This window comes from Pelmatolapia mariae, linkage group LG9 (assembly GCF_036321145.2).
Source record: "Pelmatolapia mariae isolate MD_Pm_ZW linkage group LG9, Pm_UMD_F_2, whole genome shotgun sequence".
In the NCBI taxonomy this organism is placed as follows: Eukaryota; Metazoa; Chordata; class Actinopteri; order Cichliformes; family Cichlidae; genus Pelmatolapia; species Pelmatolapia mariae.
The window spans coordinates 4,472,917-4,495,910 of record NC_086235.1 but is presented as its reverse complement, the minus strand read 5'-3'; the positions used below and the strand labels follow the sequence as shown (position 1 = coordinate 4,495,910).

The 22,994-nt window shown below is 41.7% G+C and overlaps 1 long non-coding RNA gene across 1 annotated transcript; it reads right to left on the bottom strand.

Moving 5' to 3' along the window:
* Positions 1 to 1,710: 1,710 nt before the first annotated feature.
* Positions 1,711 to 12,406, bottom strand: LOC134634893 (uncharacterized). Its single transcript, XR_010094903.1, has 4 exons — positions 12,059 to 12,406; positions 6,058 to 6,133; positions 5,253 to 5,849; positions 1,711 to 4,232 (listed from the first exon to the last, which is right to left on the bottom strand). It is a non-coding gene; the product is annotated as an uncharacterized LOC134634893 (long non-coding RNA).
* Between the last annotated feature and the right edge of the window lie 10,588 nt (positions 12,407 to 22,994).

The following is a 22,994-nucleotide window of genomic DNA, read 5'->3' as shown; positions in this document are numbered from 1 at the left end:
ATTGTCCCACAAGGGGAAATTTGGGTGTAACAGCAGCAAGAAAGACACATATACAAACAAACCGTACACAAGACACAGAACAGAAACATACACAATTTTTACATATTTACATCAAGGACAATGGTTACCCAAAACTGAGTACCGTGCTGTTATTAAATTAAATTAAATTAAATACAGATAAGCGGCAAACCCAGGTTGTAGTGTGAATCGGTTGATAAAATAGTGCAGTTACAGCGCTGATGTAAACATCTATGTTTGTTGGGAGCAGTTCTGATTGTACAGTCTGACAGCTGCAGGGAGGAAGGACCTGCAGAAACGCTCCTTCATGCATCGAGGATGCAGCATTCTGTCACTGAAGGAGCTCTGCAGTTCAGCAACATTTACATGCATGGGGTGGGAGACTCTGTCCATCAGAGATGTTATTTTGGCCAGAGTCCTTCTGTCTCCCACCACCTGCACTGGGTCCAGGGTGCATCCCAGAACAGAGCTGGCCTTCCTGATGAGTTTATCCAACCTCTTCCTTTCAGCTGCCGATAAACCGCTGCTCCAACATATCACACTGTAAAAAATGACAGATGCCACCACAGAGTCATAGAAGGTCTTTAAAAGCGCTCCCTGGACTCCAAATGACCTCAGCCGCCTCAGCAGGTAGAGTCTGCTCTGACCCTTCCTGTAAAGAGCATCAGTGTTGTGGCTCCAGTCCAGTTTATTATTCAGGTGAACACCCAGGTACCTATACGAGTCCACTATCTCAATGTCCACTCCCTGGATGTTCACCGGTGTCAGTGTGGTGGGTCTGCGTCTCCGGAAATCCACCACCAACTCCTTGGTTTTCCCGGCGTTGATCAGCAGCTGGTTCTGCTGACACCAGTCCACAAAGTCCAGAGTCCACTGTCTGTATTCTGAGTCGTCCTCATCTGTGATGAGGCCGACTATGGCAGAGTCGTCAGAGAACTTCTGTAGGTGGCAGCGTGGGGAGTTGATGGAGAAGTCTGAGGTGTAGAGGGTGAAGAGGAACGGTGTGGGGCCCCCGTACTGCAGACCAGCACATCAGAGATAAGAATTTGGAACGCACGTTTACGTACATAACATGTTCTGGAGGAGGACAGACATTTGCTCAGAAGTCTTAAAGAAGAAGCAAGCTCCGTAAGCAGTTTCATTCTCTGTAAGATTAAGGTCGAACAGCGTATAGTTTAAAGACTTTAAAACCAAGGAAAGCTGATGCAGGTAATTTGAGTAAGAAAAGAAAATATGACAACTGCCAGAATTTTTATCAAAAACACTTAAGCAATGACCACAGAGTCTCAGAGTAAATTCTTGAACAAGTTTTACTTGCAACAAGGACAGAACCAAAAGACCTCTCAGCCTCTTTTATAGCTGGTTGCACATGTGTGAAACATCACACTGCACGTGTCGCCACGCTGGACACCGCATGGTCTTATTTTTATTACCCTTTGACTCAGCTGTGACCTGCTTTTAATTAGTTCAGGGTCAGTTTTCTTTTCATTAAGTCTTCTTACAAGGACATCAGAATGATCTGCTGTCATGCTAACACAAGTTGACACATGGTTTAACAACATTTCACATCAAAACCACGAAGGGAAGATGAATTTAAATAGTTACATCCAACATTATTATGTTCTAACTTAAGGAAATACACAAAGTGTGACTCTTGAACAAATCTCCTTCAATGTTCAGAATGATCAAAGTGGATAACAAAGACATTTCTCTCAGTCACCTGTTTGTGTTTATGAAAAACAAGGTACTAATCAGTGTCAGTGCGCCCCAGGGCAGCTGTGGCTACAATGTAGCTTCCCATCACCAGTGTGTGAATGTGTTTGTGAATGGGTGGACTGTATGTAGTGTAAAGCACTTTGGGGTCCTTAGGGACTAAGTAAAGCGCTATACAAATACAGGCCATTTTCCATTTAATACACAGTCTGTGATTGCTCCACATTGTTAGTTTACTCTGCCTGTCTGTGGGTTTTTGTCCAACTTGGAGTGAACAAAAGCAGAAACAGTAAAAAATGCAGACTGTGAAAGTCTAGTTTATTTCATGAATACAAAAGAAAAACATTTACAGTCAGCAGAGAAAAGTAGCATACATGCATGATAAAATGGATACTGCTACATAACATGGACAGTCAGAAGTAAAATTCATTGTCTTACCACTTAATATATATTTTAAACTTAAAAAGAAAAACACACTGAAATTAGCTTCTGTGTTTGCCTGTAAGTCTTGTATGCAATGTTGAATGTTAAACCATTTTCAGCGGTCCCCAACCCCCGGGCCATGGATGGGTACCAGTCCATGAGTTGTTTGGTACCGGGCCGCGAGAGTTGAGGCTTGGGCGTGAAATTTATGGTTTTCATTAACTCTCTTTCCCTGGGTCTTTTTCCCATGTTGTAGTTGTGTGTCTTATTTTGAAAGAAACATCTACATGTTACCATAGTGACCAGAGAGCATTAAGGGGCAGAGAGGAGGATGTTGCTCTCAATCTTGTGGGCGCATTTCCGGAGGACGCTGCTAATAAAGTTAGACAGTTACACAGTGAATTCACATTTATTATTTTATTTACAAAATTCCACAGTTTGTCTTGGTCGTATCATTTTATTTTGTTGTATTTATCCACCTTAAAAGCCAGTCCATGAAAATATTGTCTAACACTAAACCAGTCCGTGGCGCAAAAGACTGGGGACCGCTGCTGTAGATAGTTAACAAATCTGTTTATCTGGTTTTTCAGTTTAACAAGTCATATAAAATATATACATGTTTATAACCTGGTTTTCATTGTTTGTGTGGTCTATTTTCACCATTAATCTTTTGCTGTGATGTGTTAGCTTTGTGACGGACTGGCGACCTGTCCAGGGTGTACCCTTCATCTTCCCTTAAGACAGCTGGGATAGGAGGGAGGGAAGGATGGATGGGTGGGTAACTTTCCCCTTCTTTGTGCATCCATCATGTCCTGCAGCAGGGCGTGTTGGTGCTTTGTAAATTTGCTTCAGTGTTTTCTTTCTTATTATTCTTTTATAATTGTCTGACTTCAACGTTATTTTTCCAGGCCGGCACAAGAGCTGAACCCAAATGCAGATACCAATAGAGGCAGCGATCAGATTCACTGGTTTGATGAACACAGCTTTATTGTTTTTTAATTTATTCATCTAACTACTGGAATAAAATTGTTTTTGTTTTAAAGGTTTTCATTAATATCTTTATCACTGTCAGTTTTACAACCTTTTTGCAGACAGACATCAATCATAGCCATCACACTAAACCAAAAATGTAACGATTAAACAAGCTATTAAAAAAAAAAACGAAAAAAAAAAAAAAAAAAAAAACAGTTCTTGGCCATCGCTCGTCTCACTGTCCTGGAGCTGATGAACAAAAGCAGTCATCTGCAAACTTTAACGTCTAACAGTTCCCAATTTTCTAAAGATGCTTTGCCCTCTGCAGGCCACCACTGTGAGTATAAATATGTTCTTTGCCTGATCAAATGAAGCTTAGATGGACTTGCTGCTCCACCTTGTGGTTCAAATTGGTATTCCACAGAAATACAACCCAAGCCCACTTCAGTTTCAAACTTGGAGCCTGTGGAGCCTGATCTCAAGGTTTTTAAGTCTGAAACCAGAAAAGGATCTTTCTGTCTCTTCAGTTTCATTGTGATCCATTTATGGGAATGATTTCATGATCACGCTGATGGTTGCACAGAGCAGATAATGAAGTGAATGTTTTTGCACATTGGTAACAGTGAAACAGTTTATTTACAGCGTGGGATCGTTTGTGTTTGGAGTATGAACTGAGATTCCTGAAGCTCTTGTCACACTGGTCACAGTTGAAGTTCCCTTCAACACGTGTACGTTCATGAAGGTTACGACTATCTGGACCTGAGAAACTTCTGTCACAGTGTCTGCACTTATGGTTTCTCTCCTGTGTGGACTCGTTTATGACTTTTAAGGTGACCTGCAGTAGTGAAGGATGACCCACACTGGTCACAGACGTGCTTTTTAACCCCACTGTGAATAAGTTCATGTATTTTTAATATACTTGGCGTGGGGAAGCCTCTTCCACATTCTTTGCAGTAGCTCATTTTGTCTCCAGTGTGTCTACGTTGATGTAGTTCTAGACTTCGATGATGGCTGAACATTTTTCCACAAAGGTCACAGCTAAACTCTTTCCCACCTCCACAGTGACGACAGGGCTGAGAACTGGATCCATCTGTGTCGCTCTGCTTCTAAACAAAGACAGTGTAAGTCAGTCCTTCAACATTTTAATCCTGAACGAAGCTTGAAATAAAGAGCAGCTCTGCCAACATCCAATGACATTTTACTGTTTACACTCAGCTTACTGGGCTACAATAAATGTCTTTGATGTAGAGGAACAGAAACAAGCACTGGAACCCTGGCTGCAGACAGACTCTCACCATACTTTGAGGACATGTAAATAAAACTAACAGACTATTAAAGTAAGTTGATTCGGAGTGTGTGGTAGGACGCACTGATTGCCTTTAGTGATGACCCTCCTGTTGTTCAGTTAGTGAATACAAGTAAAATAGAGCAGGTCTTATATGTACAATATACATTTTTTAAATGTATTTTGCCATGTATGAAACTTGCAAGTGGTTAACAAGAGGTAGCCGTGTGAGAGTCAAGTGACCAGGGACTGAGACTCCATTGAGGGTGAGGCCAAAAGTAAATCCAGATGTCTGGCAGCACACAAAGTCAAAATCAAATTCAGTCTAAGCTAATTGGATTGGGACCCTGTGAATCAGAACTGAATGAGTTTTAGAAATCAGTGACAATACCCAGCCCTATTGTCTGTAAAGGTTTTCCCAGATTTTAAAGCCCTAAGGGTTTAAAAACTCTGAGACTCTCTACCAAATTAATTGAATTAAATTGGGACCTTGTGAATGGAACTAATTGTTCTAAAGACTGAAGAAGTTTCTCGGATGAGAGGTGAAACGTCTTCAAGAAACTTAAAGAAGGCCAGATGCTTTTCTTTACAAGCTCCTTAGACTACCCAGCCCTATACTCTACATGAAGGTTGAGGTTGGAAAATTACAAATAATTTAAACAATGCTTCAAAAAAATGCAACTGTACCTCAAACATGGATACCAAGTAACAGTAATTCTTTACGGACATCCAGTAGATGCCTTTGCATCCAGTGGAATTACTAACATGCTAACTAATTTAATTAACAGAGTTGTTTCAAATAGTCAGTCTAAAAGTAGAAGATAAAAATATAAATACATACCTCACACTAACTGCACTTGTAGAGTTTCTTTCTGGTGTGGATCTGTTGGTGTGATTTGAGGTTAAGTGGAGATTTAAAAGTCTTCTCACACAGGTCACATTTATAAAATCTCTCCTCATTGTGGGTAAACATGTGGCGTTGTAACTGTGCATCTGTTGTAAACAGTTTTCCACACTGAACACAGCAGCAAACATCATGTCCAGTGTGAATCCGCTGGTGAATATTTCGGCTCCCTAGCCGACTGAAAGTTTCTCCACAAATGTCACAGCTGTACGCCTTAATTCCAGAGTGGGTAACTAGATGACGTTTTAAGGTGCAACTGAGAGCAAAAGATTTACCACACTGATCACAGCTGTATGCTTTAACTCCACTGTGGATGAGTTGGTGTGTTTTTAAGTGTCCAAGTTGGGTGAAAGATTTTCCACACAAGTCACAGCTGTACGGTTTAACTCCACTGTGGATGAGTTGGTGTGTTTTCAGGTGTTCAGCCTTGGTGAAATCCTTCCCACACTCATCACAGCTGTATTTTTTCTCTCTCTTTCTTCTGTGAGGTTTGTCGGCCTCCTGAGAGCGCTGACTTCTCGCTCCATGTTGGTCCTGCAGTGACAGAGATACAAACAGAAGCAGTGAGTGAAATGCAGTCGTGGAACAAACTGAAACTCCATTAGTGGAATCAAAGGTGTCAACAAACACATTGTAGGTGTGTTACCACCACCTTCTGGTGATATTATCACATTACAATGATGTGCTACAATGAGAGTTGTAACGTGCACAAAGTTTCAATAACAGTGATATTTTTGCTCACCTTTTGGGTTGAAGTCATTGTTTCCTCTGCAGTGGCTGAGCTAAGTCTAAATGGCTCGTCTCCTCCTGATGATCAGCTGGAACACAAAATATATTTATATGTATTTCATCCTTGACAAAAGGAAGCTGAGATGGAAAGCTCAAATCCACTCAAACTAAACGTCTTCAGTCAGTGTGTCAGTGTTAAGAGATTTTACTGTTTTATTATACCTTCTTATAAAGCTTATGTTTTACTTCATTTAACATTGAAACTATGTGGAAATAACTTGCTCTTGTGAAACCAGTTTCAACCACTTTTAGAGAAAAACAGGAAACGCCTAAGGAACTTGAAACTAGAAGATCACGCCTTATTCACGAGGACGAAGACGTGCAGTAGAGTTGTCGAAAGGGGAAGCACGCCTTTGCCCTTATTAGAGTTATGAAACTATGTATTGTGTAAACGAGTGTATAAATAAAGAAGGCGGACTACAGTTGGGTGTGAGTCTCACTCAGAGCTCTCACCCATGTACATGTCTTAACAAGTTTGTCGTCTCTTCTTTACGTACAACTCTACTGGACGTCTTCGTCCTCGTTATACAGTTATACAAGAGCAGTTATTTCCACATAGTTTCAATGTAAGTAAAATCTCTTAACAGTCAGCCTCCAGTTAAAAACAGTGGTGAGAAACTGCACTACTGAATCTTCACTGACTGAGTAACTGCAGTTTGGTGCTTCATTTGAACCTCGTAGATTTTATTAAACAAAATGGATAGAAAACTCTACAAAACAGAACAGCATGCAGGGAGCAGACTCTTCGCTGTAATTTTCTGTTGCGCATAAGAAACCAAAAGTTCCTCTTGTTATAAGATTAGCAGGACTGCTAATCTTATAATCATTTATGCTTTTTACGTGATGGTCTGTTTAAAGGTCACACCATAAATGGAGTGACTGGAAATGTAGTTAAAAGGTCGCAGCCAAATAAAATATACGAGCATTTAGGGTCCTTTCCACAACACCGCACGATTGCTGCCACAACCGTGACACCACCAGTTAATAACCAACATGATTAAAAACATCATTCTTCCCCCAAATCACCAAGAGCTGCACATTAACCACCACAATTTATTTTAATTCTCTGTGCTTTCAAATATGAACTTTCATCTCTGGTTCATTAGTTCTTGTTAACATCTGTTGTTAACATCGGGGCGATCGTGGCTCAAGAGTTGGCAGTTTGTCTTGTAATCGGAAGGTTGTGGATTCGAGCCCCGGCTCCGACAGTCTCAGTCGTTGTGTGCATGGGCAAGACACTTCACCCGTTGCCTACTGGTGGTGGTCAGAGGGCCCGGTGGCGCCAGTGTCCAGCAGCCTCGCCTCTGTCAGTGCGCCCCAGGGCAGCTGTGGCTACAATGTAGCTGCCATCACCAGTGTGTGAATGTGTGCGTGAATGGGTGGATGACTGGATGTGTAAAGCGCTTTAGGGTCCTTAGGGACTAAGTAAAGCGTAGTAAAATACAGGCCATTTACCATCTTCCTGTGCATCACTTTACAGCAGCCAGACTCATTAAAATGAGACTTTGTAGGAGTTCACTTCCTCTCATGTGTTCATCCACAGCAGCAGGACAATAAAGCAAGGGCGTCGATTTGGCATGGACAGAAGGGACACGTCCCCACCAATATCCAGCGATTACTGAATTGTCCCCACCAATAATTTGATCTCTTCGAGTAAAGAAAAACAAACCCGATAGAAAGAAAGAAAAAACGATCTGTCAACGTCTCATTCAACCAGCGGTGCAGAAAGAGTTAAATTACGTTCTCTACCTCATGTGACAAATATGGCCAATGTGATTGGCTGTGCCTTTCAGGGAGCTCTGTTTAGTTTTAGCAGCGGCAAGCCTGCGCTGGACCTGCAAGGAGGAGAGGAGGATGGCAGCAAAAAGGAAGAACCTCGATATACGAAAGTATTTTTCAAAGAAACCTGTAAGTCACTTAAAGTCAAGTTCACTCATAAAATGTGTCCATCATAATAACGTTACAGGCTATGCTAGGCTTTGGCCCACATCAGTCTAAAATTGTATGTAACCATAAATAACGTGTTTTGGAAACTAACTGCACAACAGGCAGCAGTGTTAGTTATCTCAGTCTCAGAGCAGCATTTCTAATTTTGATTGAAACTGTCAGAGAAAACGGAGCCTCGAGCAAGCCAGGATATTAGTTTACAGAGGCCGTTAAAATTATATGTTTAACGTTAAAATGTTGGTGACACAATAATTTCATCCTAATAGTGCTGACATATTCATAGGGTTCATTTTTGAGACAAAATATCATGAGGTAGTCGTGATTTTGCAAATATTCCACCTTGTAGTGCAGTTTGCACAAATTGTTTTAAAAATGGACTCACCCTACAAACATTACTTATGCGTCAAGATCTGCACAAACTGACAGAAACACTGAAGCAGCTACACATTTTATTCTTATTGTCATGTATGTCCTATTTGTCAGATGACAGAAGAACTAACACAAAGCTCAGAGAGTAACGGTGATACAAGATCACAGGTGGAATTGGATGATGACTTGTTGGTTCATGACTGTATTTGAAGCACATGTGTGACTGCATGTATGTGGAATGTCTCACTGTTATTTATCAGGTGACAGAGGCAGCTCTGCCATGTTGTAGCTCAGACAGAGGTGAAGAGGCGAGGTCACAGGTGACTGACTGATGTTTTGGTGCTATAGATTAACTAGTATTTATTATCATGACAATTGTTAGGCTGCTGATGTAAATTGATTCATTAGTGTATATTTGACAAAGAATCTGAATTGACATGTCTCACTTTTTATATGGCACGAATCAATGTGTTATTTTATCAGGTGGCAATATGTCCTAGTGCAGTCAGAGGGGAAGAGCCAGGGCCAAAGGTGAGGCACATCAAGCACATAATAATAATTTTAATCTGAGGATAAAACGCATGTACTGAGGCTGAAAGAAGCTTCAGTGTCTCAGAAGACTAAAAACATGACTATGGTCAACAATGACTCAAATGAGATTAAACAATGCTGCTGTATGCCATGTTCACCAGGAGAGACTGGACAGTATAGATGTAAAACAAATATGCCAGCAGTTTATCTCAGTTAATGAGAGGAGAAGGCATGCGTTTGGCTCCTTCACATACTGGACATTGAGTTGTTGTGTGGGACACCAGTAGTCCATGTCTGTTGCTGTAACAGTAGTTCATGTTTAGAATAAAAAATCCCAGTTCACTGATTTGATCGGGGCAGTCGTGTGCCTAAACTGTTGCATGATTTTGCTGAGAGATCTTTTACTTTGTGGTAATCTTAGATGAGTAGTTTTATGGACAAAAACCAGCAGGTCATTCAGTGTTCCCTTAGTGCTAATGTATCAGAGATGTTGGTGTACTATAACTGAAGTAATGTTGTTAAGTCCTTAAAGTCATATTCTTTTATTGTCATGACTGTATTTGAAGCTATTTTTATTTTTGTATGATACCTGATTTATATGGAATATATATATATAAAAAAAAAAAAAAGGAATATAGCTGAAGTAAACTAAAGCCTAAAATACTTAGTCATTTGTTTAATAGTAATTTAACATTATATAATTAACATATAAAACTATGAATTGTGATTTTAAATGGTTTAAAAGCATGCAGAATAGCATATGTAGGCAAGTATATTTCTCCTCTTTTTTATTAACCCTCTACTGCATGACTTTTTAATTTTTGGGGAAAAAAATATTTCTCCCTATTTTGGGGGAGCTTTAGGGTCCCTAATAATATATCAATCATAAAATTTGACACCCTGCCCCCCCCCCCAAACAGATATTGGTTTGTTGCTTCAAGGCAACACTGTGCAACAGGGTAGTAAAATGCCAAGTTATTCTATAATAAGTTGTATTAGTACAACAAGGATGAACAAATAAATAAACAACAAATAAACAATGTAAACATTTCACAAAACAATAAAACACCAAAATGCATCCAAGATTTGACCCTAACCCTATGCACACGCGCGCAACACACACACACACACACACACACACACACACACACACACACACACACACACACACACACACACACACACACACACACACACACACACACACACACACACACACGTTGTGTTTCCATCACTTTTGTGGACATTACATTAACTTACATTAATTTCCTGGAGACTTATCCTGACTCTACCCATCACAAGTCCCTGCCTGAACCTTATCCTAACCCTGACTCAAGCCTTCACCCTAAAATTGAATGATTTACCTTGCAATTTGTCCCCATAAAGTAGGCGAGACCTCACAATGTGAGTGTGTAAACAAATTTGTGTCCCCACAACAATAAGTAATACACGACCACACACACTGACACCCGCACAGCAATATTGGTATGGCAGGGATCAGGCCCACACAATGTGCTTACACATGGCCCACATACCGCAAAGAATGACGGCCCTCTGGTGGCCCAGACCTGGTTTGCCAGAGGTGGCCCACACATGGGCCAGTACAAGGCCAGTTTCAGACACCCTAGTCGTCCTGTGCTGGCCCATGTGTGGATTACCTCTGGCAAACCTGATCTGGGCCACCAAAGGGCCGTTATTCATTGCGGTATGTGGGCCATCTGAAGGTGGTATGCAGCCACGGGCCAGTTGTAGACACACTGCTGGCCCTGTGCTGGCCTGAACAGTTTCAGCTCTGGCCCCAGATGTCAGCATAATATGTACCTTAATCAAGCCATGCAATAACAACATGTGCCGGAACATGCAAAACAGTGCAAAAGTAACATGCCGAAACTGTTCAGACAGTGAATGGACTGATTTTTATATAGCGCTTTTCTACTCTCCCAGATTACTCAAAGTGCCGACTTGATACCAGATCCTGGCCAGACCTGGTACACACAGGCACAGTTACTTTACCAACTGACCCCTGACCCCTGAGCTCCTAAGTGTCCCTCAAACCTCATACTCCTCTACTTCACTGTCACTCCCTGAAAGCTCACTGTCCTCACTTTCTGAGGACAGAAAGTGCACATTCCCTTGGTTTCCTTGCATAAAAGGTATTTACATCCATGTCCTGTAATTATGAGTAGATTGTAAAGTAAAAAGCATTGACTATGATCATATAAATGCACACAAACACATCTCTACACACATATGCAAATGCACTATATTGCCTGAAAAAAATTGGTCTAACTGCGCAGTGTTGCCTTGAGGCAACGAATGAAAATTAACAGTTTTACTATATAAATAAATTTAAAAAAGTAGAAAAAACAATCAAATATGCTTCTTAACATATTCATGCACATACAAGTATTTTTTAATATACATTTATTTCACTATAAACATGTAAAATAGTGATCTTTATCTTGCCTCCGAATGGAGATGTCTCTCACATACTGCAGCTTGCAGACAGGGGTCCTGCCCCCCCCAAATATAAGTCACACCACCTTCAACTCATCATTTTATTGGAAAGAGATGTGCCTGGTAGCATTATTTGAAAAAAAAAAAAGTTGTTTTTTTTGAAGGGCCAGTGTAAGGCATGAAAATGTGGTTTGTTGCCTCAGGGCAACGCTATGCAGTAGAGGATTAAGAAGCAAAAACAAAAAGGAAAAAAAAAAAAAGGAAACAGGGCAGGGTTCGATGGTTGAATCATTCGTCCCCACCAATGCCAGAACCAAATCTACGCCCTTGCAATAAAGTTATTGTGACCCTGATACTGCAGCAGATCGCTCTGATTTCCTGTTATCACTTTAAATAGAAATGAGGCTGTAGAGGTTTGGTGCAGGCAGAAAAACAGCTGCAGGAACAATGAAAAGACTTTTCTGCTCCAACTTCTCCCAGCATGCTGAGCTAATGATTAGTTGGTGTTTTTCTCCAAACACTCTCTCACTCTTCTGTCAACGTGTTCACAATAAACTGTGAACAGACACCGAGGAGAGCAGCAGAAGACCTCATTCAGGAGCTAAACTCAACATGAACTGAACTCACAGTAAAGTTAGCTCGGTGCTTACCTTTAGATGAGCCCACAAACCGAGAGAAACTCCGTGATGAAGCTGGAACTCTTTCCAAACACAGGAAACAGATCAGGGAGCAGAGACCCACGTGGTTCACGCTGATCTCAGCTACGATCCAGGAGACAAGGGTGGGCAGATCGATGCAGATATCGATCCAAACGTTGGTAGTGGTATATGATCGATACTTTAGTTTGTTTCTCTCTTCTAAGTGCACTACTTTACTCCCGTTTCACGTAAAAGCAGCTCTCTCTGCTCGACTCCTCTCTTGTACACACGAACACTTTGCTCCGCCCCCTTTTCCCTGCTCATCTGTGGTTTTGTGCTGTGTGGTCACGTGACACAGCTGCACAGTGTAACCACGTGGGGGGTGTTCTTTTTTTTTTTCTTTTTTTTTAAAGTACCGCCTATCTCTTTTTGCTAACCTCTTTTCCTTAGCCTCGATGAAAAGGATGATCCCAGGGCTGGACTGGGACATAAAATCAGCCCGGGCATTTTGACTAGCGACCGGCCCACCAGGTATCAGTAGCGGTTTTAGATACGGGCGACACGGGCGGTTGCCCGGGGCGGCATCGTGGTGGGGGGCGGCATCACGGGCATCGCCAAAAAAAATGCTCGTACTCATGCTGCCCCGACATCATGCCAGCGCATATTGGGAATGGCATAGGCACCGATCGGTTTTCTATCGCCCATTTGCTGGGAGTAAGGGCGCCCTCCGTTTGCGAGGTGCGCCTGCTGCTTGCGGCACAGGACGGAGAGGGCGGGGCGGCGGGGGATTCTCTGGCTGGCTGGAGCAGCATCTAATAACCAACTTGCAAAATAAAACAAAATAAAAACAAACCAACAACACGAAAACAGCAGACATTATAACACAGACTTATAATTTGCACCGATGTTTTTTCGAAATTCTATACGCGAAAAGTGAGCGCGAGAGCCCTCGGTGCGCCTGCTTGCTGCTGAAGTCAAAGTAAACTTTATTGTCATCTCCGCTACATACAGTCCAGTATATAGAGAGACGAGACGACGAGGCTCCAGTTACAGCAGTGCAAGTAAACAAACAATATATATAAGAAGAGTAAGAAAATAAATATACACTTTAGGACCAGGGGTAAAGGGATCAATAACAATTTAAAATGTATATTTTATATTTTGTTGATTTAAAGTCTCACACAACCCGTTTTTAAAGTTTAAAAAAAAGAGAAAAGAAGAGGAGGAGTGTAGCGACTTCCACAGTCGCTAGAGGCCGGGGATGGAGCCTGCCTATTTGCCTGACGCGCTGTCAACTGTACGCAATAATGCGAGAGGATGAATTGCTTGCTTGTTTATTAAAGTGCTTGAAAAGTTTACAGAGCAATGTGATCGGCTCGCGATTCAAACTCTTAAAACATCACAGCTCTAATGCAACAAGGGGAAACTCGTTGTGCTGCGGTCAACAAAAACTACGGCTACCCAGCCCTGCTCTCTGTCAAAATCAAACCAGTGAAAGACAGACTGACAACGTCCTCTTAATGTCACCGCTAGCACCCACGTGACTCCCTGTTGATATAAGAAGAGAAAATGCTCTCAATTATGGAGACAGTCAAATGGTCCATTTATGTTTGATGTGTGCTTTCACATCTCCTTCAGTGGGAGACTGCGGCACCCACGGTGTGGGACGGAGAGATTTCGCAGGTCTTTCCTCCCCACTGCTGTCAGACTGCACAACAAAGACTCCAACTGATCAACACACACATTCACACATGTGCAATAACACTAATGTGCAATAATCTTTTCTGGCATCGTTGTATATAGCACTTGTATTCTATTTTTATCTTATTGCATATTTTATTCTATTTTATTCTACTGTATATAGTATTTTATTTTATTCTATTCTGTACAGTTGTATACTGTATTTATTCTTATTTTATTTTACTCTAATTTTTGCTTCATAACTTTTGCACTGTCCACTTCCTGCTGTGACAAAACAAATTTCCCACGTGTGGGACTAATAAAGGTTATCTTATCTTATCTTGTCTTATGTTATCTTTATATTTGTGTGGCTGTAAATAAAGTTGGTGCACGCTAGGGGGCGTATGCGTTCATCAAAATGGCCGAAGGCTGTGTGTTTATTCCTCCCAAGTATCGTCCGTGAAGTTAGCCATCACATCAGATTTTCCTGCGCAGTTTCATATCTCTGCCAACAGGTTATGGGCCCAGAGAGCTAAGAAGTTTTCTGAAAGAGTCCATGTGGTTTTGCCACCGAGAGAAACGCCGCGACGTACTGCGCACTCGGTGAGGTTTAGCATACCATGCTAGCACCATGAGCCGACAAGCCGCTGAGTCAAATAGCCGTTGGGCTCGGCTAGTTTTTGATGGAGATGAAAAGAATTACGAGCTATGGGAGACGAAATTTTTGGGCCACCTTCGTTTGCAAGGTTTAAGAGACATTATTTTGAAGCAGCCTACCGACGCGGAGGGAGAAGAAGACAGAGCAAAGAATGCAGAGGCCTACGCGGAGCTGATCCAGTTTCTGGATGACAAAAGTTTGTCTCTTGTTATGCGAGAAGCAGCGGATGATGGACGGAAGGCGCTGGGGATTCTAAGAAACTATTATGCAGGTAAAGGAAAGCCTCGTATAATTAGCCTGTATACAGAACTCACTTCGCTCCAAAAGTCCAGCAGTGAGAGTGTGACTGACTATGTGATACAAGCAGAGACAATAATCACAGCCCTGAGAAATGCTGGAGAAACATTGCTACCAATAGCCCATCACTCAATGGTTTTGAAGGGACTGCCAGAATCATTCAAACCGTTTACTATCCATGTCACACAAAGTGAAGTTGAAGTGACTTTTGCTGAATTTAAAACTAAACTGCGAAGCTATGAAGACACAGAGAAAATGCGCGCCGCAGCGTCAGATGACAACATCATGAAAGCACGTGCACGACCGAGCGACAATCCCACGTTTGAAAAATCGAATGACCGTGGGGCCGGCAACGCAGACATAGTGTGTTTCAGATGCGGACTAAAGGGACACAAAGCCAGGACGTGTCAGCGCAAGCAGTGGTGTAGCGAGTGTAAAAGTACCACCCATTGGGACTCGACCTGCAGACGGAAACGGCGGCAGGACAACGCACGGAAAGTTTTCGAGGAGTCGGGCAGCAAAGACTACACATTCCGGGTAAGCAGCGAGGATGCAGCGTTCCAGTCAGAGCATGGCATCAACAAAAAGGGTCTGATGGTGGACACAGGGGCAACTTCGCATATTGTTACAGATATAACGAAGTTCAGGAGATTCGACGACAGTTTCCAGCCCAAGTCACACTACGTAGAGTTGGCTGACGGCACTAAGTGCACTGTAGTTGCTGAGCAAAGAGGGGAGGCAGAGTTTTGCTTGATGGATAGCAGGGGGCAGTGCCACAAAACAACCTTGAAACAGGCACTGTACATCCCATCGTATCCACAAGACATCTTCTCTGTGAAAGCAGCTACCTCAAATGGAGCAACTGTGATCTTCAAGCAAGGAAAAGACACCTTACAACACAAAGACGGTACAAGGTTTCCAATATATGAGTACAACAGACTGTACTACCTACAAACAGTAAACACTGAAGGTAAAGACCAGTGTAAAGGTTGCTATGACATGCAAACATGGCATGAAATTCTTGGTCACTGTAATTATGATGACATTCAGAAATTACAGGGTGTTGTTGATGGTATGACAATCAAAGGGAAAACAGATAAATCTGTCTTGCATTGTGAAGTGTGCACACAGGGAAAGTTCATTCAAACTAGAAACAGGGACCCTGATGCACGAGCCAAAACGGCCTTAGAGCTGGTACACACAGATCTAGCTGGTCCAGTAGACCCAGAGTCCAGAGATGGATATAGATTTGCACTATCATTCACTGATGACTATTCCAGTGCAGTGTTTGTGTATTTTCTGAAAAATAAGAGTGACACAGCAAAAGCAACACAGAAGTTTTTGGCTGATACGGCCCCGTATGGGCAAGTTAAATGTATCAGGTCTGACAATGGAACAGAGTTTATGGGAAATGAGTATCAGGCACTCCTTAGCAAAAATGGAATCAGGCATTAGACCTCAGCACCATACTCACCACACCAAAATGGTACTGCAGAACGCAATTGGCGCACTCTTTTTGATATGGCCAGGTGTATGTTAATAGAGAAACAGTTACCTAAAGAGTTGTGGACTTACGCAGTGCAAACAGCAGCTGTAGTGAGGAACAGATGTTTTAACAGGCGCACAGAACAGACACCATATCTAATGCTGACAGGAAGAAGGCCAAACCTTTCCAGGATGCAGACATTTGGGTCAGTGTGTTATGCCTACAGGCAGAACAAGAGAAAACTAGACTCAAGGTGTGAGAAAGGAATTTTTGTTGGGTATGACAAGAACAGTCCAGCTTATATGGTCTACTACCCAGACAGTGGGAAAGTACAGAAGCATAGACTGGTGAAATTTGAGACCAAAACAAGAGTAGAGAGACAAACACAGACTGACATGGTGCCAGATGATGAAGGTGACTTTGAGACACCAAACAGGTTCACCAAGACCAGAGAAAAGACTGATGTGAGTACAGAACACACAGATACTCAGGAACAGATCCCAGTAAGCATGTCTGAGATGAGCAGCCAGTCACAGGAGAATGAACTCGACTGCGAGGCTGCAAGGTACCCTTCCAGAGTGAGAAAGAGGCCTGGGTATTTAAGTGAATATGTTACTGACGAGGAGGATTGTGATCAAGTACTCACAAACATGGATTATTGTTACAGAGCAATGTGTAACATACCCCAAACATTCAAGGAAGCAATAACTTCATCTAACTCAGAGAAATGGGTCAGTGCAATGGATGAAGAGATGCAATCACTAAGAGAAAATGACACATTTACCTTAACCACTTTGCCTGAGGGTAAGAAGACAGTGGGGGGTAGATGGGTGTACGCAGTCAAAACCAATGTTGATGGATCTGAGAAGTACAAGGCACGTTATGTTGCCAAAGGATACAGTCAGAGGATAGGTGTGGATTATGAAGAAACTTTTTCACCTACTGCTAACCTGACTAGTATCAGAGTGTTGATGCAAAAGGCAGCACAAGAGAACATGCTTTTACATCAGATGGATGTTAAAGCTGCCTATCTTCACGCACCAATAGATTGTGAGGTATTCATGGAACAACCTGAGGGCTATGAGGTAAAATCCGACACAAATGAAAAATTGGTGTGCAAGTTGAAAAAGTCGCTATATGGGCTAAAACAATCAGGCCGAAATTGGAACAAGTTGTTGCATGAATATCTGAGTGAGAACAACTTTGTGCAAAATCCCGCTGATGACAGAAAATAAGAAGGTGATTCTGATTATATGGGTAGATGACCTGATCATTGCTGCTAGTGATGAAAGTGAACTAACTGTTGTGAAGAAAATGCTTGCAGAAAAATTCAAAATGAAGGATTTGGGTAAACTGAGACATTTCATTGGTATAGATTTTGACCAGAGTGATAACTGTGTAAAAATGTCACAAAAACAATATGTGGAAAAAATACTCGAAAGATTCAACATGCAGGATTGTAAAGAAAGACAGACACCTTGTGAGCAAAAACTGAACTATGCTGATGATGCAGAAAAGATGAGTGATGTCAAAAGGTACAGAGAAGCAGTTGGTAGTCTGATCTATTTGGCTACATGCACAAGACCAGACTTGAGTTTTATAGTCAGTAAACTTTCACAGTATTTTACTGAGCCAACTGAAGACCAATGGACTACAGTAAAACATGTACTGAGATATCTGAAAGGGACAACTGAGAAAGAACTGTGTTACAGGAAATGTGACAACAAAGAACTGAGGTTGTGGGCATACAGCGATGCTGATTGGGCAGCTGATGTAACAGACAGATGGAGTACAACTGGTTATTGCATAAGCTTGTCTGTAGATGGTCCTTTAATCTCATGGAAAACCAAAAGACAACCTACTGTTGCATTATCTACCTGTGAAGCTGAGAACATGGCTTTAGCTGCAACCCTACAGGAAGTTTTGTACCTAATGCAACTGTTACAAGGTATTGATGGACAAAAATATGCACCGCCAAAAGTTCATGAAGATAATCAGGGTGCAATTGCGTTGGCGAAGAATCCTGTGACGAGACAGAGATGTAAACATGTTGACATAAAGTACCACTTTGTGAGGTCAACTGTGAGTGCAGGAAAAGTAACTCTGGATTATTGTTCAACAGAAGAAATGGTAGCAGATGTAATGACAAAACCTGCAACAAAAGTTAAGTTGTTCAAGTTTGAGAAGTTTATGTTTGGACATTAACATGGTATACGGACAGGTATACAGTACTGAGGAAGAAGCCCTATATGTGTTTTGTTTACTTAAGAGCATCATAATATGAGAGCAAGTGGGGGTGTTGACATAAGAAGAGAAAATGCTCTCAATTATGGAGACAGTCAAATGGTCCATTTATGTTTGATGTGTGCTTTATATTTGTGTGGCTGTAAATAAAGTTGGCGCACGCTAGGGGGCGTATGCGTTCATCAAAATGGCCGAAGGCTGTGTGTGTTTATTCCTCCCAAGTATCGTCCGTGAAGTTAGCCATCACATCAGATTTTCCTGCGCAGTTTCATATCTCTGCCAACACTCCCGTTACACATCACCATAGCAACCAAACAAATGAAAACCCAGTGATCATTAAAATTCAATACATTTAATTATGGCTCCTACAAGGAGAAACGAGCAAAAGATACAGGTAAGCAGATGTGTCATTGGATAATGGCAGGTCATGTATCCTAAAACATTAAGAATCAGAATACTTTCTTAATCCCTAAGGAAATAATGTGGGTTACAGTTCCTCCAAGAAGAAATGGTAAAAATAGTAACAGTAAGAGACTAAACTCCAAACAATATATACAATAATATAATATTAATTAGTCAGTGTCAATTGTTGATTTGTCCTGTTCCCATTGTATGACGAATTATGATGTCTGTTTGGTAGCCGTTTCCATACTATGCGTACTCTCTCTTCATATGTATGTGTATGTGTACGTGCGTGCGTGTGTGTGGGGGGGGGGGGGGTGGGGGGGCGCCGGGGGGGCGTGTTCGCCCGGGGCGCCAAACAGGCTAGGACCGCCACTGCCAGGTATTATAGGAAAAACCATAAAGTCTTTGAATAAAAACAAACATCGTTGTGACAGTGATGTACACTGTCTTGTTGGTACATGTATCAATCTAATAAACTTAAACCTACACCATCCTCCCTATTCTGGTATTCTAAATAGTACTTAGCCGAAACCCAAACAGTTGGCCGAGTTAACCTCCTGAACTATCTACAACACATGGTGGAAACCTAAAATTAATGATAATAATAATCATTATGATGATAATGATAAATGCAAATGGCCTGTATTTGTACAGCGCTTTTACTAGTCCCTAGAACCCCAAAGCATTTACACATTCAGTCACCCACCCACCCATTCATACACACATTCACACACTAGAAAGTAATATTAAATAAATTCTAACAACAGCTGATCAAGCTTAAATGTGCTTCTGCTGTTTAACGCGACCTCGCTAGCTTCCTCTTTCTGGCGTAAAGTGGGGGATAAACAAGCAAGAGAGACGGGACATGAGGCAGAAACGCCGATCAGCTGATCATTGATCAGATTTGTGATTGAAGTAGAAACAGGAGAGGGAGGGGGAGAGAATGAGAGGAGAAGAGGCATCTGTGCGGGTGTGGCTGGAGAATGAAGGACAGCCACCTGCAGGCCTTATGGGTGTGACCCTGCCAGCTGCCGGTCACGCCCAGGTTCTCACACACCTGCTTCTGATCAGGCTCATCGGGGGAGCTACATAACAGAGCGATGAGGCTTCCTCCGGCGCAGGATCGTTGAGTTAGACTCCATGTCAGTGTCTCAAGTACTGTTTAGTGTATGCCTGCTGAGTTGGTGTCATAACGGCTGCGTCTGCTGTTTTATCCGCAGGAGAGTGGAACACGGGACTGCAGGACGCACGGGGTGTGCTTAGGCACAGAAGCAGAGAGCACAAAATACCAGCACTTGGGAGAAGGCACAACACAGGAGTTGAGGGAGCACTCTGGAGAATTATTGTGTGGTGTACATTTACCCCCACTGTAAATAAATGCACTGCTCATTCCACTAAGTCCAGCGTTTGGGTCCTATCTCCATCATTCCCCACGGTCTGCCTGCCAGACCGTGACAGAACCAAACAATTGAGTTATTTTTACACATCTGCCAGCATCTGTCCAATCCGCCACCTTTCACTGTTTACACCGTTACGGAAAAAAGACAACAACAAAAAAAACATCGGCCCATAAAAACGAAAAATTACCATCAGCCCACCGGGCAAATGCCCGGTATGCCCGATGGCCAGTCCAGCTATGGATGATCCTCGTATCGGTGTTGTTCCCACGTCATCATAATAAATGTTGTTCCAGGTTCAACATTACAAGTGACAAATCACATTGTTGTGATGTCATACTTTTGCGAGCCAAGCGATTCATTCATTTATGAAATTCCAATTTTGCAAGGACAATATGTATAATGCTTACCGTTTATTAAAGAACAGTATCCTGAAATGCAAAGAATTCAATTGCTGGATCGGCGGACAGAGGCGTTTCTCACAAGTTAAGTAGATTTTTTTTTAAGGCGGTTTATCCCGAAGTCGCAGAAGTATGACGTCACAACAATGTGATTGGTCACTTGCAGTGTTGAACCTGGAACAACATTTATTATGTTGGTGTGGGAACACCGACACGAGGATATCAGATAGTGCCGATAAAAACGTCATCGTGGGAAGGAGAATTGGTAAGGAGTCAGGAAAAGAGAAGAGTGGTACTGAGAGTTGGAACAGCCTTACACTCGTCTCTCTGTAACAATGTTACACCCGGGTGGGATTCTCATGGAGGACCACAAAAATCACACACATAGAAATAAAGAATTCTCACTTAAATAATGATTTGTGCAATAAAATATGAATTTGTAAATTCATTCACAAAGTAAAGCTTGAAATTAGAACCAGCACTGAGCCCTGTAACATTTATACACAGTGTATGAGCAACCTACAGCCTTTTAAACTTGTGATTAAAATGCTGACAGTAAACTCATCAGTAGAGGTGGGCAGGGGCGGTCCTAGCCTGTTTGGTACCCTGAGCGAACACTCCCTCTTTTTACTTTGACTTCAGCAAAGCAGCAAGCAGCCACACCGAGGGCTCTCGTGCTCACTTTTCGAGTATAGAATTTAGAAAAATCATCGGTGCAATTTATAAGTCTGTGTTATAATGTCTGGTCTTTTCTTGTTTGTTGGATTGTTTGTATTTTGTTTTATTTTGCGAGTTGGATATTAGGTGCTGCTCCAACCAGCCAGAGAATTCCCCCGCCGCCCCGCCCCTCTCCTCCCTGTGTTTGGCAAGCAGCAGGCGCATCTCGGAAATGGAGGGCGCCTTTACTCCCAGCAAATGGGCGATAAAAAACCGATCGCCTATGCCATCCCAAAAATGCGTTGGCAGTTTGTCGGGGCAGCATGAGTACGAAAACCCTTTTTCTTATTTATTTATTTTTTCCCTTTTATCCCCCCAAAAAACAAAAACAACTACCACAACAACAACAAATGAAAAACATAAAAACCCACAAAAATAACATAATAAGCAGTCTGAAGGTTAAATGCTGCGAATATGTTCTGTTTTAATCCAGGCACTCCACCTCCACTCCGCTGCGTCTCAGCCACCATCGCTCTGGCAGCAACAGCGCTAGAGCCAGAGAGCATTTTGGGAGGGGTTATCTATACTTTTGTTGTTAAAATGATCCGTCTCAACCAAGTACTGTATGCTTTTTATATTTTTACTAGTGTGTCACACAAACAGCAAATATTGTCCAAAAAAGTAAGAAATCTTTGGGGGTGCTTGGCTAAAATCGCCCCTGCTTTGTGTGAAGCCGACCACTGGTTCACATCAAGGTCCACCACGCTGTAATTTCAAATGCTAAATCTGTACTTCCTTAAATGATAAAAGACAAACATGAACACGCACTGCTGAGAAAAAAAAGGCTAAATGATTTCTTCTAAGGTTAAATGAAAAAAGGGTTATGGGGCTCACCTTGTTGTGGATTTTATCATGACATATATACTTGTATACACTCGACATGTAATTATAGTTAATCTAATAAATTCTGTGTATTTATATATAGACTCATATATATATTGTGGAGTCACTGTGTTAAGCATTTAACTTGCATGTTCAAATCACATGACCCATATGTTTAGGTTAAATAGATCTACCATTATATTAATGAAAATTTGTGCCACTTGCTGTACACTGTAAAATCTAATTAGTTCCCAGAACTCAAAAAAATTATGGAAACTCGTTGCCTCAAAAAAATTGAGTAAAGCTTAGCTAAAAATGACTAAGTTAGGACAACTTATTTATTTTGAGTACTATGTACAAGCTCATTTGTTCTCAGAACTCAAAAAAATTGGATCAAGTTTACGTAAGATGACCAAGTTAGGGCAACTTACTCATTTTGAGTACACTGTACAGCCTTATTAGTTCCCAGAACTCAAAAAAATTATGGAAACTCGTTGCCTCAAAAAAACTAAGTAAAGCTTACTTAAGATGACTGTTAGGACAACTTATACATTGCAAGTCTGCAGTATTAAGAATAACTTGATATTTCTGACTGTACAATACTAATTGTTTATCTGCTGACAAACATTTCAAGTTCAACTAAATGAAAAAACAATTTGTGGTAACCTGATTATGACTAAAAATAATTAACAACACTTTTTGTAATGATGTTAAAATCAGCCCAAATTTTATTTTCAAACACAACAAAGTACAACAGCCAACATACTGGACATGTTCTGCTGAACAACAAACAATTATATTGCCATCACTGTTATAATCTTACAATGAAACAAAGTCTCAG